Source organism: Manis pentadactyla, chromosome 10 (assembly GCF_030020395.1).
Source record: "Manis pentadactyla isolate mManPen7 chromosome 10, mManPen7.hap1, whole genome shotgun sequence".
Taxonomy (NCBI): Eukaryota; Metazoa; Chordata; class Mammalia; order Pholidota; family Manidae; genus Manis; species Manis pentadactyla.
The window spans coordinates 118,725,462-118,744,264 of record NC_080028.1 but is presented as its reverse complement, the minus strand read 5'-3'; positions in this window follow the sequence as shown (position 1 = coordinate 118,744,264).

The window sequence follows — 18,803 nt, the reverse complement described above, 5'->3', positions numbered from 1 at the left end:
TCAAAAGGTCTAGACAAAAATATTAGCTATTTTAAAATTATGTTTTAGATCCTAATGGTAGCTGAGTGTCTGTGAATTAGTGAAAAACATTTTTTCTGTCTCATGTTAGTGTTTTTGAATCCTAAACCCCTCAAGTATCCTGAAAACACGATGTTCAATGCCCTCTACCTTTCCTGGCATATGCTGTCTGCGGTAGCCGGTTAGTGTCAGCAACATGATAATGACACTAGTTTTACAATGGTGTAAATCACATCCTGAGTTTGGAGTCTTGAGTTTGTGCCAGTGAAAACCTGTAAGACTGGGACAAAAGTTCCTTGCAACATTCTGCTACAAGTCCAGGGGATTCTTGGCTCTTACACATATCCTGAGAGGTGGTGGGAAGGCAACAATGATGGTAGCCAGACTGGGACAAAGCAAGGTTCCAGGGAACTGGTGGGCATCCTTCTTGTTGGTCAAAGGTATGACTTTCATGGAAAAGGAGTGGAGTTTCCACTTTGAAGTAGTTGATGTGATAAACTGGCTGATAGCCAGGGTATGTGGTGAATAGTTAGTTTCTACACATACTTCCTAGTCAGCTGTTTCACCCGAGAGCAGCTTTACCCAATTTGAGTCTTGAGAAGTTAAAATATTTAGTCCTTCAGAGTAATGCTTCCATTGGTCTGAGAAGCAGGCACTTTCTGGAAGCCCCACACCCAGCCCTTGAACAACACTTCAAACCTCCAGATTCTAGAGCTCCATTCATAAGCCATCATGGATACTTTCCCTCTCAATTTGCCCTTTATTCTTTATCCATCTACAAAGCCTTCCTATTTTGTTTTGTTTTCACTATAGATTTTTTGGATAATAAAGTAAAATTGATAACAGTAATCATCAAAACAAGCAAACAGCCAGCAATCATTTTTTTTCTATTTCTCATACAAAAGGAGTCAGTTTTAAACACATCCTAAAGGTGAGCAGGCAGGATATTTGGAAGTACTACTTCACAAAAACTTAATATTTTAGGTCCCTTTTCAATAGAGAGCTGTGAGAAGGTGTTGAGATCACAAGGTCTAGACAAAAATATTAGCTATTTTAAAATTATGTTTTAGATCCTAAGGGTAGCTTGAGTGTCTGTGAATTAGTGAAAAACATTTTTCATGAAAATGTGAATCATTCCATTGCAGCAAGAAGAACAGAAAAAAGGAAAAATACTACTTTTCACATTAAAATATACAATGTTTTGCTGTAACTGCCTAACATGTGCTGATTCAGTTATTCTAAACCCAGTGTCCATATCCGGCTCCCAGGTTATTCCCAGGGAAGAAAAGGAATGTAAACAAGGAAGAAGAAGATGGCGAGGAAAGATGTAGCCAACACATGTGATGGAGCAAAAAACAGTAACTTACCTTATGCACAGGGAACGGTTGAGCCAATTCCAGTGACTCTTGGCATCTTCTCATTCTCACAAAGAAGAGTAACCCATAGTTTATACTTAAAAAGACCATAAGTGCAATAATTACGCATTTATCATAGTTTTAAGTCATTATACCACTTCCCAGGTTATGTTTAACTTCAAACATTTTTCACTGCAAAATGCCATGAAGATAAGCTTAGTGCTTCGAACATGGATAGTAAGTGGAATGTGTGTGTCACAAAATTAGAAAGAAATGGTTTGTGTGATTATGTTTGCATACATTGCATTAAAAAATATCAATGACCGGATCCTTAGAAATGTTACCTGTGGTAGGGTGAAAAAAATGCCCCCACAAAATATATCCAAGTCCTGATTTTTTTGGAACCTGTGAATGTTACCTTATGTGGCAAAAAAGACAAAAGAGATATTTGTAAGTATGACTAAGTTGAGGATGTTGAGACGGATAATCCTGGATTATCCCAGTGAATCCCAAATACAATCACATGCATCCCTATAAAAGGGAGTTCAGAGGGAGATTGCACATGCCTGGAGGAAAGAGCATTGTTAAAATGGAACAGGGAGCTTTAAATACACCATTGGTGATTGGTGCGATATTGCCGCAACACAAGGATTGATGAAGCAAGAATAATAGTTGCCTCTACTTTAGTCAAGCCTAGAGATTCAAAGGACCCATTTAATGAATGTACTTCTAGGCCTGTTTTAGCACACAGAACTAGGATTATCTTCTCTTTCCCTTTCTTAGGAGCTTAGGGCATAATTCACACACAGAGAGTTAAAACTCTCAGAATATATGTGTTTTCTCATCTCATTTTATGTAGATATAGTGCTCTTTCTCCCAATATAATCTTTATTCCAAGCACACAGATTAATTTAGCAAAATTCAACATATACTTAAAGATGCAGTTTGATGTTATCCTTGACAGTGATCAACCATGTGGTGGTCAGTCATTTTTCATGGTATTATCACACTGCCATAGTTATTTACATATATATCTCCTTCAGAAAACTCTGGTTCTGAGGAGTCCAGATACTGTATTTCAGTCATCATGATAGCCCCAGAATTTCACTAAGAACTTGGCACATGATTGACATAAAATAGAAGTTTGAAGAATGAATGAAAACTCCATTTCACTGTAGAATAGGAACATGTTCTACTATGGGTAGATTCATTATTTAGATGATTATGAAGACAGAGAAGTATGAAGTGAAGAGGAGAAGGTGAAAAATACAACTCTAACATTGGTAGAGAGCATGGACTGCACATATTTTAGCATATTCCACGATATCCAGGGAATGGAGAGAGGAAGGAGATGGAAAATGACTGGAAGTAATGTTAAGTGATAAAAATGCAAGATATCACAAATTCCTCACTCTAGTGGCCCCTAAATAAAGGAAACCTAAAGTAAATGAGTGCCAGTCTGCAGGAGGAATTACTGCGGACACCTAAGTAATGAGCGGTCCCTGTAACCACATTTCAGCTGCACTGTGACTCTGATAATGAAGATAAACTTGCTCACACATTTGATTATGTCCTGCTTTGAGTGTCTATACTAGGGCCATTATTCCTAATACAACAAGGGCCAGGGGTGAAGTACCACATGAATTAACCACTAAAGCATTGTGCTGGTCTAAGGAAGCCAGTCACAGAAGGCTGAACATTGCACGCACACTGAAAGTAGCTAGTGGTCACTGCTGACATAGAGAGATAACAGGTGTTCTGAAATTAGAGGTGATATTGCATGAATGTGAATGTACTACAAGAAACTTGAAGTGCACACTTTAAAAAGATGAACTGTGTGATATATGAATGATATCTCAATAATGCTCTTACAAAAAATTTGGGGAAAACAGTTTTCTGCATGTTTAGATAACAGAAAAGCTAATTAAAACCATGTCTCCACTCTACTACAAAGCCACAGTAATCAAGACAATTTGGTATTGGCACAAGAACAGATCCACAGACCAGTGGAACAGAATAGAGAGCCCAGATATAAACCCAAGCATATATGGTCAATTAAATATGATAAAGGAACCATGGATATACAATGGGGAAATGACAGCCTCTTCAACAGCTATTGTTGGCAAAACTGGACAGCTACATGCAAGAGAATGAAACTGGATTATTGTCTAACCCAATACACAAAAGTGAACTCAAAATGGATCAAAGACCTGAATGTAAGTCATGAAGCCATAAAACTCTTAGAAAAAAACATAGGTAAAAATCTCTTAGACATAAACATGAACAACTTCTTCATGAACATATCTCCCCAGGCAAGGGAAACAAAAGCAAAAATGAACAAGTGGGACTATATCAAGATGAAAAGCTTCTGTACAGCAAAGGACTCCATCAACAGAACAAAAAGGTACCCTATGGTATGGAGAATATATTCATAAATGACAGATCTGATAGAGGGTTGACATCCAAAATATATAAAGAGCTCATGCACCTCAACAAACAAAAAGCAAATAAGCCAATTAAAAAATGGGCAGAGGATCTGAACAGACAGTTCTCCAAAGAAGAAATTCAGATGGTCAACAGGCACATGAAAAGATGCTCCACATCACTAATCATCAGAGAAATGCAAATTAAAATCACAATGAAATAACACCTCACACAAGTTAGGATGGCCACCATCCAAAAGACAAACAACAACAAATGTTGGCGAGGTTGTGGAGAAAGGGGAACCCTCCTACACTGCTAGTGTGAATGTAAAATAGTTCAAGCACTGTGGAAAGCAGTATGGAGGTTCCTCAAAAAACTAAAAATAGAAATACCATTTGACCCAGGAATTGCACTCTTAGGAATTTACCCTAAGAATGCAGCAGCCCAGTTTGAAAAAGACATATGCTCCCCTATGTTTATTGCAGCACTATTTATAATAGCCAAGAAATGGAAGCAACCTAAGTGTCCATCAGTAGATGAATGGATGAAGAAGATGTGGTCCATATACACATGGAATATTATTCAGCCACAAGAAGAAAACAAATCCTACCATTTGCAACAACAACATGGATGGAGCTAGAGGGTATTATGCTCAGTGAAATAAGCCAGGCGGAGAAAGACAAGTATCAAATGATTTCACTCATTTGTGGATTATAAGAACAAAGAAAAAACTGAAGGAACAAAACAGCAGCAGACTCACAGAACCCAAGAATGGACTAACAGTTACCAAAGGGAAAGGGTCTGTGGAGGATGGGTGAGAAGGGACGGTTAAGGGATAAAAAGGGGTATTATGATTAGCACACATAATGTAGCAGGGGGAATGGGGATGGCAGTATATACAGAAAAGACAAGTCATGACTCTATAGCATCTTACTACACTGATGGACAGTGACTGTAATCGGGCATGTGGGGGGGACTTGATAATAGGGGGAGTCTAATAACCATAATGTTGTTCAAGTAATTGTACCTTAATGATAGCAAAAAAACAAAAACCAAAAAACTGAAAGCATACCATGATTCCTTTGAGAAATGCATGTCATGTAGCAGCCTAAGTTCTATATATCTCCTTATTAGTTTATGGCATCCTGTACATATTAAAGAAAAATTTTAAAATAGGGATCATTTCACAGATTCAAAAGCCCTATCTTCCCAGCACCATAATAAAAAAGCTATTAACAATGTGTCCTATTTGTTTCAAGACTTTTAATATATAAACGAAATACGATATTTCACATAAATATAAATGCCTTTCAATCAGTAACCCAGGTCTTTATTCCTGCTTTTTGGAAAGCAAGATTTTGGAAATTATTTTTAAGTAACATGCTTAGGTTACTTGATTCTCTCATCAATATTTTGCTAATGTTCTCCTGGGCCACAGAAAATACAAATCTGCTGCCAGTTATTTTCATTAATATTTTCAAACTGCCAGTTAAGGTGCATGCATTGCAAAGTATAAAAATAAAATGTTCATTTTAAAAATGTGAAAATTAATAAAGGCATAGCTATCATTCTATATTAGGAGAGGCAATGACAGCCCTAACAATCTATTTCTGTCACTGCAAGTAGTTTAGAAGTGTTTAAATTCTTCAGTAATATGAATAAGAAGAAGCTTTACAATACTACTGAAAAATGACAAATACTCAGTTCTTTCATTCTCTTCCAGCTTTCTTAAAGTATTAGTTTGGAGTGAAAAAGGCACACCTATAGGGGGAAAGCAAAATAACAATAAGTTAACTGAAGAGTATAAGCCAAAATAAATAATAGTTTTAATAGTTTTTTTTTTAATAGAGCAATGCTTTTGAAATGGAGGAGTAGGAACAATACATTTCTAAAACTCAAATTAATTTAAATTCTGAGCTCCCATCATTCCAGAGTGGTGAGAAACATAACCTCAGTCATTATTATCTCCTACTCTCTTCATAGGGAAGTCAACCAAATCACTGACATTTTAATCATTTAGAATAAGCTGCTTCAGCTGGGCCATATGCATCTTCATGAAAAAAACATATTTTACAAACTACAAATTAATATCTATTTTGAATGCTTATTCCCCTGCATAACATCAGGGTCCCAGGGCTCCACTAAGAGGTTAGTGTCAAAGTTCAGGGAGACATTTCAAAGAGCTGAGACACAGGCAAAGACCATTTGTCTAACAGGATATCAGTTAAAACATCACAGACAACATGATCTAGCACCTGTCTGAGGCTTCTGTTTCAAGTGGCCACAGGGGGAACTTCACAAGGCTACCTCTGGTTCTGTCTGGTTTTATAACATGTGTCATTTCTCTATGAATTCTTTTGACTTACTGGCATTGTGAATCTCCATCTCACCCAGGGGACTGCAGGGTGTTGCTGCATTTATTTAGTGCTTCTGGGAAGCATGGTTCTGTTTCCCTCACTCTCTTTTCACCCCACGTACCTCCATAGATTTCTTGCCTTCCCCAAACCCAGGCTAGGGAAACTACTTCTAACCAGGGTTGAACCTACTCTTGCTATGCCTGCTCCTGTTAATAGACAGACAGACAGATAGGTGATAGATAAATAAATAGATAGGAATGTAGATATATTCTTTCCCATTCAAGTGTCTCTTCCCAGACACAAGTTTTGTCTTTTAGGGAAAAAAAGGCCAGAAGAGTCACAACTTTTTTTTGTCTTGTCATATAAATTCTTGAATTGAGGAAAAATGCTAATATGCTATCATATAAAATGATATGATGTAGATAGAAATAATATATTAATGTCTCAAAATATTGTCCACACTAGGCTAGGTATGTGCATAAAAAATATTTAGAGCTGTAATAGGCTGTTCTCAATTTCTATAAATAATGTGCTTCAAAGAACACTTAAGAAAAGTGAATGCATAAGCAAGAGACTTACATGAGTAATAGAGGATTTATGTTTCTAAAGAACTAAAGCTATTCTAATATCCATTATCAGGTCTTAACATTTATGATTTTTGAATCTGTGTTGTATACAGGGCATGTGTAAAATTTTCCAAAATATCAAAATATACCCATTAAAAAAATCAAAACTACTTCAAAAAAACATTTGAAATTTTAATATTTCAGTTAACTTGAAACTAATAGACTTTTAAAAAACCTATATCAATGTTTCGGGAAAGCTTTTTTTTTTGGTGACATTGGTAAAGAATTAATCAGAGAAGCAAAAAAAAAAATTTGCATGGAGATTGTGGTGACGATTTTGATGAGTTCCTAATATATTTCCCTAAATAAATTGTCAAGATAAATTTAAAGGCCAAATTTCTTTTCTTTAAAAATACTTTGGTACCAAATGGGGGCCAAGATGGCAGCGTGAGTAGGACAGTGGGAATCTCCTCCCAAAAACATATATATTTTTGAAAATACAACAAATACAACTAATTCTAAAAGAGAGACCAGAAGACACAGGACAACAGCCAGACTACATCCACACCTGCGAGAACCCAGCACCTCGCAAAGGGGGTAAGATACAAGCCCCAGCTCGGTGGGACCCGAGTGCCCCCCTCCAGCTCCCAGCGGGAGGAGAGGAGTTGGAACTGGGAGGGAGAGGGAGCCCAGGACTGCTAAACACCCAGCCCTAGCCATCTGCACCAGAGCACAGACATAGTGCATGCATGGGGTCCTGGATACTAGAGAAACATGGCAGCAAGACCTCTGAGTGGGTTCTGAAGCCAGTGCCCCTGTGACAAAGAAAAGCGAGTGCTTTTTGAAAGTCTTAAAGGGACAGGGGTGCCACAGCTGGATGGAAACATCCCAGGTCACAGTCCAGCAGATGGAAAGTCCAGGGAACTCTGGGCACACTAACCCCCTGGGCAACAGCTCTGAGACCCCTCACGAAGGTAAACAGCCAAACAGCCCCTGGACTGTTACCTGTCCGGGGCAGAGCCATAGCAGAGCAGTGGCCTGAGGCTGGCCATGCCCTCAGCAAGGGAGCTTCCTCAATACCAGGCAGGCAAGACACAAAGACCCAGTCTACACACGATTGCCCAAAACAAGCCACTAGGGGTCACAGTTGTCCCACTAAAGAAAGGCCAGTATCAAGTGGAAAGTTTGGCTCTCCCAGCTGACAGTCAATAGCACCTGTCAACATGAAAAGGCAAAAAAAATTTGATCCAGACAAGACTAATCAAAACAGCTTCGACATCTGCTACATCTTCCCCTAAGAAGAAACCTGGGGAGATAGATTTAACCAGTCTTCCTGAAAAAGAATTCAAAACAAAAGTCAAAACCATGATGATGGACTTGCAGAGAAATATGCAAGAACTAAGGAAGGAGAATACAGAAATAAAACAAGCTCTGGAAGGACTTCAAAATGGAATGGACGAGATGCAAGAGACCATTAATGGACTAGAAAACAGAGAACAGGAATGCAGAGAACCTGATACAGAGAGAGATAAAAGGATATCCAGGAAGGAAAGAATTCTAAGAGAGCTGTGTGACCAATCGAAATGGAACAATATCCGTATTATAGGAGTACCAGAAGAAGAAGAGAGATAAAAAGGGATAGAAAGTGTCTTTGAAGAAATAATTGCTGAAAACTTCCCAAAAGTAGGGGAGGAAATGGCCTCTCAGACAACAGGGGTACACAGAACTCCCATGACAAGGGATCTAAGGAGGGCAACACCAAGACACATAATAATTAAAATGGCAAAGATCAAAGAAAAGGACTGAGTATTAAAGGCAGCCAGAGAAAAATTAAAGGTCACCTACAAAGGAAAACCCATCAGGCTATCATCAGATTTCTCAACAGAAACCCTACAGGCCAGAAGAGAATGGCATGAAGTACTTAATGCAATGAAACAGAAGGGCCTTGTACCAAGACAACTGTATCCAGCATGATTATCATTTAAATATTAAGGAAGGATTAAACAATTCCCAGACAAGCAAAAGTTGAGGGAATTTGACTCCCACAAACCACCTCTACAGGGCATCTTACAGGGACTGCTCTAGATGGGAGCACTCCTAAAAAGAGCACAGAACAAAACACCCAACATATGAAGAAGGGAGGAGGAGGAATAAGAAGGGAGAGAAAAAAAGAATCATCCTACCATGTTTATAATAGCTCAAGAAGCGAGTTAAGTTAGAAAGTGAGATACTAAAGAGGCTAACCCTGAACCTTTGGTAACCACAAACTTAAAGCCTGCAATGGCAATAAGTACATACCTTTCAATAATCACCCTAAATGTAAATGGACTGAATGAAGCATACAAAAGACACAGAGTATTAGAATGGACAAAAAAGCAAGATCCATCCATATGCTGCTTACAAGAGACTCACCTCAAACCCAAAGACATGCACAGACTTAAAGTCAAGGGATGGAAAAAGATATTTCAAGCAAACAACAGAGAGAAAAAAGCAGGTGTTGCAATACTAGTATCAGGAAAAAACAGACTTCAAAATAAAGAAAGTAACAAAAGATAAAGAAGGACATTACATAATGATAAAGGGCTCAGTCCAACAAGAGGATATAACCATTATAAATATATATGCACCCAATACAGGAGCACCAACATACCTGAAACAAATATTAACAGAACTAAAGGAGGAAATAGAATGCAATGCATTCATTCTAGGAGACTTCAACACACCACTCACTCCAAAGGACAGATCTACCAGACAGAAAATAAGTAAGGACACAGAGGCACTGAACAACACACTAGAACAGATGGACCTAATAGACATCTACAGAACTCTACATCCAAAAGCAACAGGATACACGTTCTTCTCAAGTGCACATGGAACATTCTCCAGAATAGACCACGTACTAGGCCACAAAAAGAGCCTCAGTAAATTCCAAAAGATTGAAATCCTACCAACCAACTTTTCAGACCACAAAGGCATAAAACTAGAAATAAACTGTTCAAAGAAAGCAGAGAGGCTCACAAACCCATGGAGGCTTAACAACACGCTCCTAAATAATCAATGGATCAATGACCAAATCAAAATGGAGATCCAGCAATATATGGAAACAAATGACAACAACAACACAAAGCCACAACTTCTGTGGGACACAGCAAAAGCAGTCTTAAGAGGAAAGTATATAGCAATCCAAGCATATTTAAAAAAGGAAGAACAATCCCAAATGAATGGTCTAATGTCACAATTATCGAAATTGGAAAAAGAAGAACAAATGAGGCCTAAGGCCAGCAGAAGGAGGGACATAATAAAGATCAGAGAAGAAATAAATAAAATTGAGAAGAATAAAACAATAGCAAAAATCATTGAAACCAAGAGCTGGTTCTTCGAGAAAATAAACAAAATAGATAAGCCTCTAGCCAGACTTATTAAGAAGAAAAGAGAGTCAACACACATCAACAGAATCAGAAATGAGAAAGGAAAAATCACAACGGAACCCACAGAAATACAAAGAATTATTAGAGAATACTATGAAAACCTATATGCTAACAAGCTGGGAAACCTAGGAGAAATGGACAACTTCCTAGAAAAATACAACCTTCCAAGATTGACCCAGAAAGAATCAGAAAATCTAAATAGACCAATTACCAGCAACGAAGTTGAAGTGGTAATCAAAAAACTACCAAAGAACAAAACCCCCAGGCCAGATGGATTTACCTCAGAATTTTATCAGACATACAGAGAAGACATAATACCCAATCTCCTTAAAGTTTTCCAAAAAATAGAAGAGGAGGGGATACTCCCAAACTCATTCTATGAAGCCAACATCACCCTAATACCAAAACCAGGCAAGGACCCCACCAAAACAGAAAACTACAGATCAATATCCCCGATGAACGTAGATGCAAAAATACTCAACAAAATATAAGCAAACCGAATTCAAAAATACATCAAAAGGATCATACACCATGACAAGTGAGATTCATCCCAGGGATGCAAGAATGGTACAACATTCGAAAATCCATCAACATCATCCACCACATCAACAAAAAGAATGAGAAAAACCACATGATCATCTCCATAGATGCTGAAAAAGCGTTCGATAAAATTCAACATCCATTCATGATAAAAACTTGCAACAAAATGGGTATAGAGGGCAAGTACTTCAACATAGTAAAGGCCATATATGATAAATCCACAGCTAACATCATACTGAACAGTGAGAAGCTGAAAGCTTTTCCTTTATGATCAGGATCAAGACAGGGATGCCCACTATCCCACTGTTATTCAAAATAGTACTGGAGGTCCTAGCCACGGCAATTTGACAAAACAAAGAAATAGAAGGAATCCAGATTGGTAAAGAAGAAGTTAAACCATCACTATTTGCAGATGACATGATATTGTACATAAAAAACCCTAAAGACTCCACTTCGAAACTACTAGAGCTAATATCAGAATTCAGCAAAGTTGCAGGATACAAAATTAACACACAGAAATCTGTGGCTTTCCTATACACTAACAATAAACTCATAGAAAGAGAAATCAGGAAGACAATCCCATTCACAACAACATCAAAAAGAATAAAATACCTAGGAATAAACCTAATCAAGGAAGTGGAAGACCTATACCCTGAAAACTATAAGACACTCTTAAGAGAAATTAAAGAGATCACTAACAAATGGAAACTCATCCCATGCTCTTGGCTTGGAAGAATTAATATCATCAAAATGGCCATCCTGCCCAAAGCAATATACAGATTCGATGCACTCCCTGTCAAATTACCAACAGCTTTCTTCAATGAACTGTACCAAATAGTTCAAAAATTAACATGGAAACACCAAAGACCCCGAATAGCTAAAGCAATCCTGAGAAGGAAGAATAAAGTGTGGGGGGATCTCACTCCCCAACTTCAAGCTCTACTAGAAAGCCACGTAATCAAGACAATTTGGTACTGGCACAAGAACAGAGCCACAGACCAATGGAACAGAATAGAGACTCCAAACATTAAGCCAAACATATATGGTCATCTAATATTTGATAAAGGGTCCATGGACATACAATGGGGAAATGACAGTCTCTTCAACAGATGGTGCTGGCAAAACTGGACAGCTACATGTAAGAGAATGAAACTGGATCACTGTCTAACCCCATATACAAAAGTAAATTCGAAATGGATCAAAGACTTGAATGTAAGTCATGAAACCGTAAAACTCTTAGAAAAAAACATAGGCAAAAATCTCTTAGACATAAACATGAGTGACCTCTTCTTGAACACATCTCCCCAGGCAAGCAAAACAAATGCAAAAATGAACAAATGGGACTATATCAAGCTGAAAAGCTTCTGTACAGCATAGGAAACCATCAATAGAACAAAAAAGTATCCTACAGTATGGGAGAATATATTTGAAAATGACAGATCCGATAAAGGGTTGATATCCAAAATATATAAAGAGCTCACACACCTCAACAAACAAAAAACAAATAATCCAATTAAAAAATGGGCAGAGGAGCTGAACAGACAGTTCTCTAAAGAAGAAATTCAGATGGCCAGCAGACACATGAAAAGATGCTCCACATTGCTTGTCATCAGAGAAATGCAAATTAAAACCATAATGAAATATCATCTCACACCAGTAAGGATGGCTACCATCCAAAAGACAAACAACAACAAATGTTGGTGAGGATGTGGAGAAAGGGGAACCCTCCTACACAGCTGGTGGGAATGTAAATTAGTTCAACCATTGTGGAAAGCAGTATGGAGGTTCCTCAAAATGCTCAAAATAGAAATACCATTTGACCCAGGAATTCTGCTTCTAGGAATTTACCTAAGAATGCAGCACTCCAGTTTGAAAAAGACAGATGCACCCCTATGTTTATCGCTGCACTATTTACAATAGCCAAGATATGGAAGCAACCTAAGTGTCCATCAGTAGATGAATGGATAAAGAAGAAGTGGTACATATACACATTGGAATATTATTCAGCCATAAGAAAAAAACAAATCCTACCATTTGCAACAACATGGATGGAGCTAGAGGGTATTATGTTCAGTGAAATAAGCCAGGTGGAGAAAGACAAGTACCAAATGATTTCACTCATATGTGGAGTATAAGAACAAAAGAAAACTGAAGAAACAAAACAGCAGTAGAAGCACAGAACCCAAGAATGGACTAACAGTTACCAAAGGGAAAGGGACTGGGGAGGATGGGTGGGAAGGGAGGGGTAAGGGTAGGAAGAAAAGAAAGTGGGCATTACGATTAGCATGTATAGTGTGTGTGTGGGGGGCACAGGGTGGGCTGTGCAACACAGAGAAGACAAATAGTGATTTTACAGCATCTTACTATGTTGATGGACAGTGACTGTGGATGGGGATATGGGGGGGGACTTGGTGAAAGGGGGAGCCTAGTAAACATAATGTCCTTCATGTAATTGTAGATTAATGACACCAAAAAAATAATACTTTGGTACCCTCCTACACTGCTGGTAGGAATGTAAATTATTTTAACCATTGTGAAGAGCAGTATATAGGTTCCTCTAAAACTAAAAATAGAAATACGATTTGACCCATGAATTCCACTCCTAGGAATAAGAATGCAGCAGCCCAGTTTGAAAAAGACATATGCATCCTTATGTTTATCACAGCACTATTTACAATAGCCGAGAAAGGGAGTATCCTAAGTGTCCATCAGTAGATGAATAGATAAAGAAGATGTGGTCCATATACACAATGGAATATTATTCAGCCATAAGAAGAAAACAAATCCTACCATTTGCAACAACATGGATGGAGCTAGAGGGTATTATGCTCAGTGAAATAAGCCAGGCGGAGAAAGACAAGTACCTAATGATTTCACTCATATGTGGAGTATAAGAACAAAAGAAAACTGAAGAAACAAAACAGCAGTAGAAGCACAGAACCCAAGAATGGACTAACAGTTACCAAAGGGAAAGGGACTGGGGAGGATGGGTGGGAAGGGAGGGGTAAGGGTAGGAAGAAAAGAAAGTGGGCATTACGATTAGCATGTATAGTGTGTGGGGGGGGCACAGGGTGGGCTGTGCAACACAGAGAAGACAAATAGTGATTTTACAGCATCTTACTATGTTGATGGACTGTGACTGTGGATGGGGATATGGGGGGGGACTTGGTGAAAGGGGGAGCTTAGTAAACATAATGTCCTTCATGTAATTGTAGATTAATGATACCAAAAAAATAATACTTTGGTACCCTCCTACACTGCTGGTAGGAATGTAAATTATTTTAACCATTGTGAAGAGCAGTGTGGAGGTTCCCCTAAAACTAAAAATAGAAATACGATTTGACCCATGAATTCCACTCCTAGGAATAAGAATGCAGCAGCCCAGTTTGAAAAAGACATATGCATCCTTATGTTTATCACAGCACTATTTACAATAGCCGAGAAAGGGAGTAACCTAAGTGTCCATCAGTAGATGAATAGATAAAGAAGATATGGTCCATATACACAATGGAATATTATTCAGCCATAAGAAGAAAACAAATCCTACCATTTGCAACAACATGGATGGAGCTAGAGGGTATTATGCTCAGTGAAATAAGTCAGGCAGAGAAAGACAATTATCAATTGATTTCACTCATCTGTGGAGCATTAGAACAAAGAAAAACTGAAGTAACAAAACAGCAGCAGACTCACAGAAGCCAAAAATGGACTAACAGTTACCGGGAAAGGGACTGGGGAGGGTGGGTGGGAAGGGAGGGATAAGGGGAAAAGGGGAATTACGATTAGCTGACATAATTTCCAGGAAGGGGCACAGGGAGGGATGTACAACACAGAGAAGACACGTAGTGATTCTATGGCATCTTACTGTGCTGATGGCCAGTGACTGTAATGGGGTATGTGGTGGGGACTTGATGGTGGGGGGAGTCTAGTAACCATAATATTGCTCATGTAATTGTAGATTAATGATACCAAAAGAAAAGACTGTTTGGTTTCAGCTCAGAGATACACTGAGCTGGAAAGAGGATCACTCTCATCCATACAAGATAACCTTGGACAAACTGCACATTATTTTTCTTGAACCCCTCACAGTTGAATTGCAGTGCAACAGGGTAACCTGAAACCTTGGAAAATAGAGCCACCCTCGGCAAGAAAGAGGACCCTTTCATTTGTTTACTTGGAATGGATAAGAAATACAGGTTACATTTTTTTGAGCGATTTGCTAAAGACCTAGTATGGGCTAGCCTTGTGTGGGAAGCCCATTGGGGTTATCGTTATGAGAAATTCACAACCTTTTACAGACTTTTCCTCCATGAACTTGACCTGGAGATCACAAAAAAGGGAGAATTGAAGAAAGCTCTTGTAGTCTTGGTTGTGCAAGTAGAACAGCATTAACTCCTGCAACTTTGCCCGGATTCCACTTCCTCTATCTTTCATTCAAAATAAAGGATTTAATCTGCTGAGAGAAAACAATAAAAACTGCTGCTTTAAGACACTGGCGGAAGGAAACTCACTGTAGCTGATAGAGGGAAGAAATTATATCAATTCTAAAAAATATCTCGCAGAAACAGGAGAGTAAACAATTCCTAACATGCTCTAAAAAGCCAACATTTCTTTAATACCCAAACAAGAAGAGCCATTAAAACAAAAGGAATCTACAGATCAATATGCCTTATGAAATTAGATGCAAAAAAATCCTCACCAAAATATTAACTTTAAATTCAGCAATATATACAAGAGATAATTTATCACTACCAGGTAGGAATCATCCCAGGAATTCAAAAGTGCAAAATTTTAATGCAAAACTTTAAAAAATCAATGTAATTCTCCATATTAATAGACTAAGGAATACATGCCATATGATCAGCTGAATAAAGCAAAAAAAGCATTTGAAAAAATTCAACATTCATTCATGACAAATGCTCCTAGCAAACTTTGAAGAGAAGAGAATCACCTTAGCATAATAAATAACATACTTTTTCCCTAAGTTCGGTAACAAGAATGTTTACTTTCACCATTGCTATTCAACATCATGCTGGAAGTTCAAGTCCATGCAATGAAGAAAAAAATAAATAAAATACATATAGATTGTAAAGGGAAAAATTAAAATGAAGCTATTCACAGAATATCTTTTTTTTTTGTATGTAGGAAATCCCAAAGAATCAACAAAAACTAATGCATTTAAATGTGTTTTCATATGATATAAGATCAGGATACAAATCAATAGTATAGTTCTTGCTCTCTTCAGACATTAGTGGCATGTTCTGATGTTTAAACTGTCCCTCACCCACTGTTTCTCTCTTTTTGTAGGGGTTTATTAAGTTCTTGAGAGTTTTTCTGTGGGAATTTTATTATTAATATTTGTTTTAGCAAAAGACATAAAATAGCTTGTTCACAATTTGTCTTGCCAATGGGTTTCATCCCCAGGCAAGTTTACTATGGATTCAGTGAGATTGAGGAATGACAATGTAACGTTCTGGGTAAAAGGGTTTGTTACCAGGCTGGTTCTCCCGGTAAGGGTTGAGCACTAGAATTACATCTGCATCCAACAGTCTGCAGGTCTGTGATCCTCCTTCATCTCTGCCTCCATCCAGAGCACCGTGCAGAGCTCTTTATATAGTGACTCAGCCAATCATAACTTATTGCCTACAGGTGTGGAAGCAGTAGCCTAACAGTAGGCCAATAACATCAGGTAGTTTAGGGTCAGGTGAGGATCCTGGCCATACAAACTTCAGTTTTCTCCACACAATTGTATTGAGCTTGTATTTTGTATAAAAATACATTAATCTGGAAAGTAAGTTGCACTGCATTGGACTGTGTTGATGATTTTGATAGATTCTTACCATTCTTCCTTAAGTAAATTGTGTTTAAGTTGTATTGCAGTTAATGTGTGTGTGTGTGTGTATCTTTACGCCTTTATGATACTGAGTATATTTATCTGTGAACAAAGGTGTCTTGCCAATGGGTTTCAGCCTCAGGCAAGTTCACTATGGATTCAATGTGACCAAAGAAATTGAGAGCAAAATGTTGTTTGGGGTGAAAGGGTTTATTACCCGGCTTGTTCTCCCAGCAGTAGGTCGAGCACTAGCGTCTCTGCCTCTGCCCAGAGCACTGGGCCGAGCTCTCTATACAGCACAATAATAGCTTATTGCCTAAAGGTGTGGAGGTGGTAGCCCAGCAACAGGCCAGTTGCATCATCAGGTGGTTTAAGTTCAGTGAGGATCCTGGCCATAGGAACCCCAACTGCCCCACACTCCACCCCTCCAGGATTCTCGCCTTACAAGCTACATGCTTTCAGTCTTCCGCAATGGTCCCTGTGCGAGACCATTGCAGAACCAGATTCCAAAATTGCAACAGAGGATAACAACAACTTAGAGATAATAAAAATTGAGATACAGCAAGATTTTGCTACAAAAATTATAATAATCCTCAAACCAGAGGAAGTTCCCAATCCATAAAAACTTCAGGGGCGATAAGACACATGTTTTAATGCCACCAACATAGGCAAATCTTGTCCATCAGGTAGGATGCATGCAAGAGTGGTCCTGTGATAGGACTGTAGCAGGAAGGGGGTCCCTTCCAGGTCTAGTATACCATACTTTTACTCCTTTCCCCGTGGGGGTTACTGAAGGGTCTATATATAGTGCTACTGGAGGTGCGTGCACTGGCCATTATGATAAAACAAAACTCCCTGGTAAGATGCTCCTACCTTCTGGCCATTCAGGATATATTACTGTGACCTTTGGTGACCACTGTGATGTTATTCCAGGAATACACAGGAGGCCAGCTTCCAGGCCTTGTCCTCAAGGTGCCAGGAAGGCCAGCCATAGTTGGTCCATGTGTAGAAAGGTCCAAGGCCACATCCACTCAATGGAGTCTCCGGGGTTCAGTGCAGTTGGTGCTGGCAGCAAGATGTTATTCTGGTGGCTGAACCTCGGCTTCAGTGATTCTTTCTTGGTTTGTATTTGCAGTTGTATAGCCAGATGTGTTAACATATCTATGGGGTTCAGGGCTCCCTTTCGGGGTCTCTCTGTTGATATCTGACTTTAGTCTGGATTTTAACAAGCCATTGTGCCTCTCTATCATGCCTGCTTTGGTAGGATTGTATGGCACATGAAACTTCCATTTGATTCCCAGCTGTCATACCCATTCTTGCAGTGTATGTCCAGTAAAATGTGTGTCCTGATTACTCTCAATTACCTGTGGTTGACCATAGGCAGCAAAGAGATGCCCCAGGCCTCTTTTGGTCATCTGCTGCTCTGCACTACATGTAGGAAAAGCAGCCAGAAGTCCAGTAGCTGTGTCCACACAAGCCATCACATACCGATTTCCTTCTGACACAGGCAGGGGCCCAATATAGTCTATCTGACACATGATGAGTGGTATAGGCCCCTTTGCTATTGTCCCATGTTGCTGTGGAACTCAGTGTAAGTCCCTTTTGGAGCACACGACACACTCCTGCTGAGCTCTGCTAACTTCTTTGAAGGTCAAGGGCAAGCCCCACCGATGGCCTACAGCCCACATTGTCTTTTGCCCTGCATGCAACAAAGGCTGACGTAGCCATTGGGCTATATGAGAGGCAAGCTTTCCTTCTGACCAGTGTATCTGGGCCAATTTATCTGCCTCATCATTTCCTGGAGATGCCAGTGGCAAATGATCTGTCACATGATATACTGTAATTATTTTAGTCTGACCACAGGCCCAAAAGTCTTGCTACAATTCTTGCTCCAAAAGGGGTCAATGACCAACAAGCCAGTTAGCATGGTACAAGGTTGGTAGCCACAGGGTTAAGCCCTGATAAACAGCCCAGCTGTCAGTGCAGACAACTATAGGGGAGGGCTCCTGGCTGATCACAAGCCACACAGCCTGCAACTCTGCACATTGGCTGCTCTTCCCCTCACCATCTTCCATCCATATTGTCTCAGTCTTAGGATGGAAAGCTATGGCCCTCCATTTTGGGGGCTGCTCATGGCTGGAGCCATCTGTGTACCATGCATCTTCGGGTATAGGGGTCTTCCCTCCCGATAGGGATTCTCTGCTACTAATGGTTCAAAAGCAAGTTCTTCCTGCTTTTCACTAGTATATGTCACCAGCCCCATGTTCTTTCTCAAGGGTCTA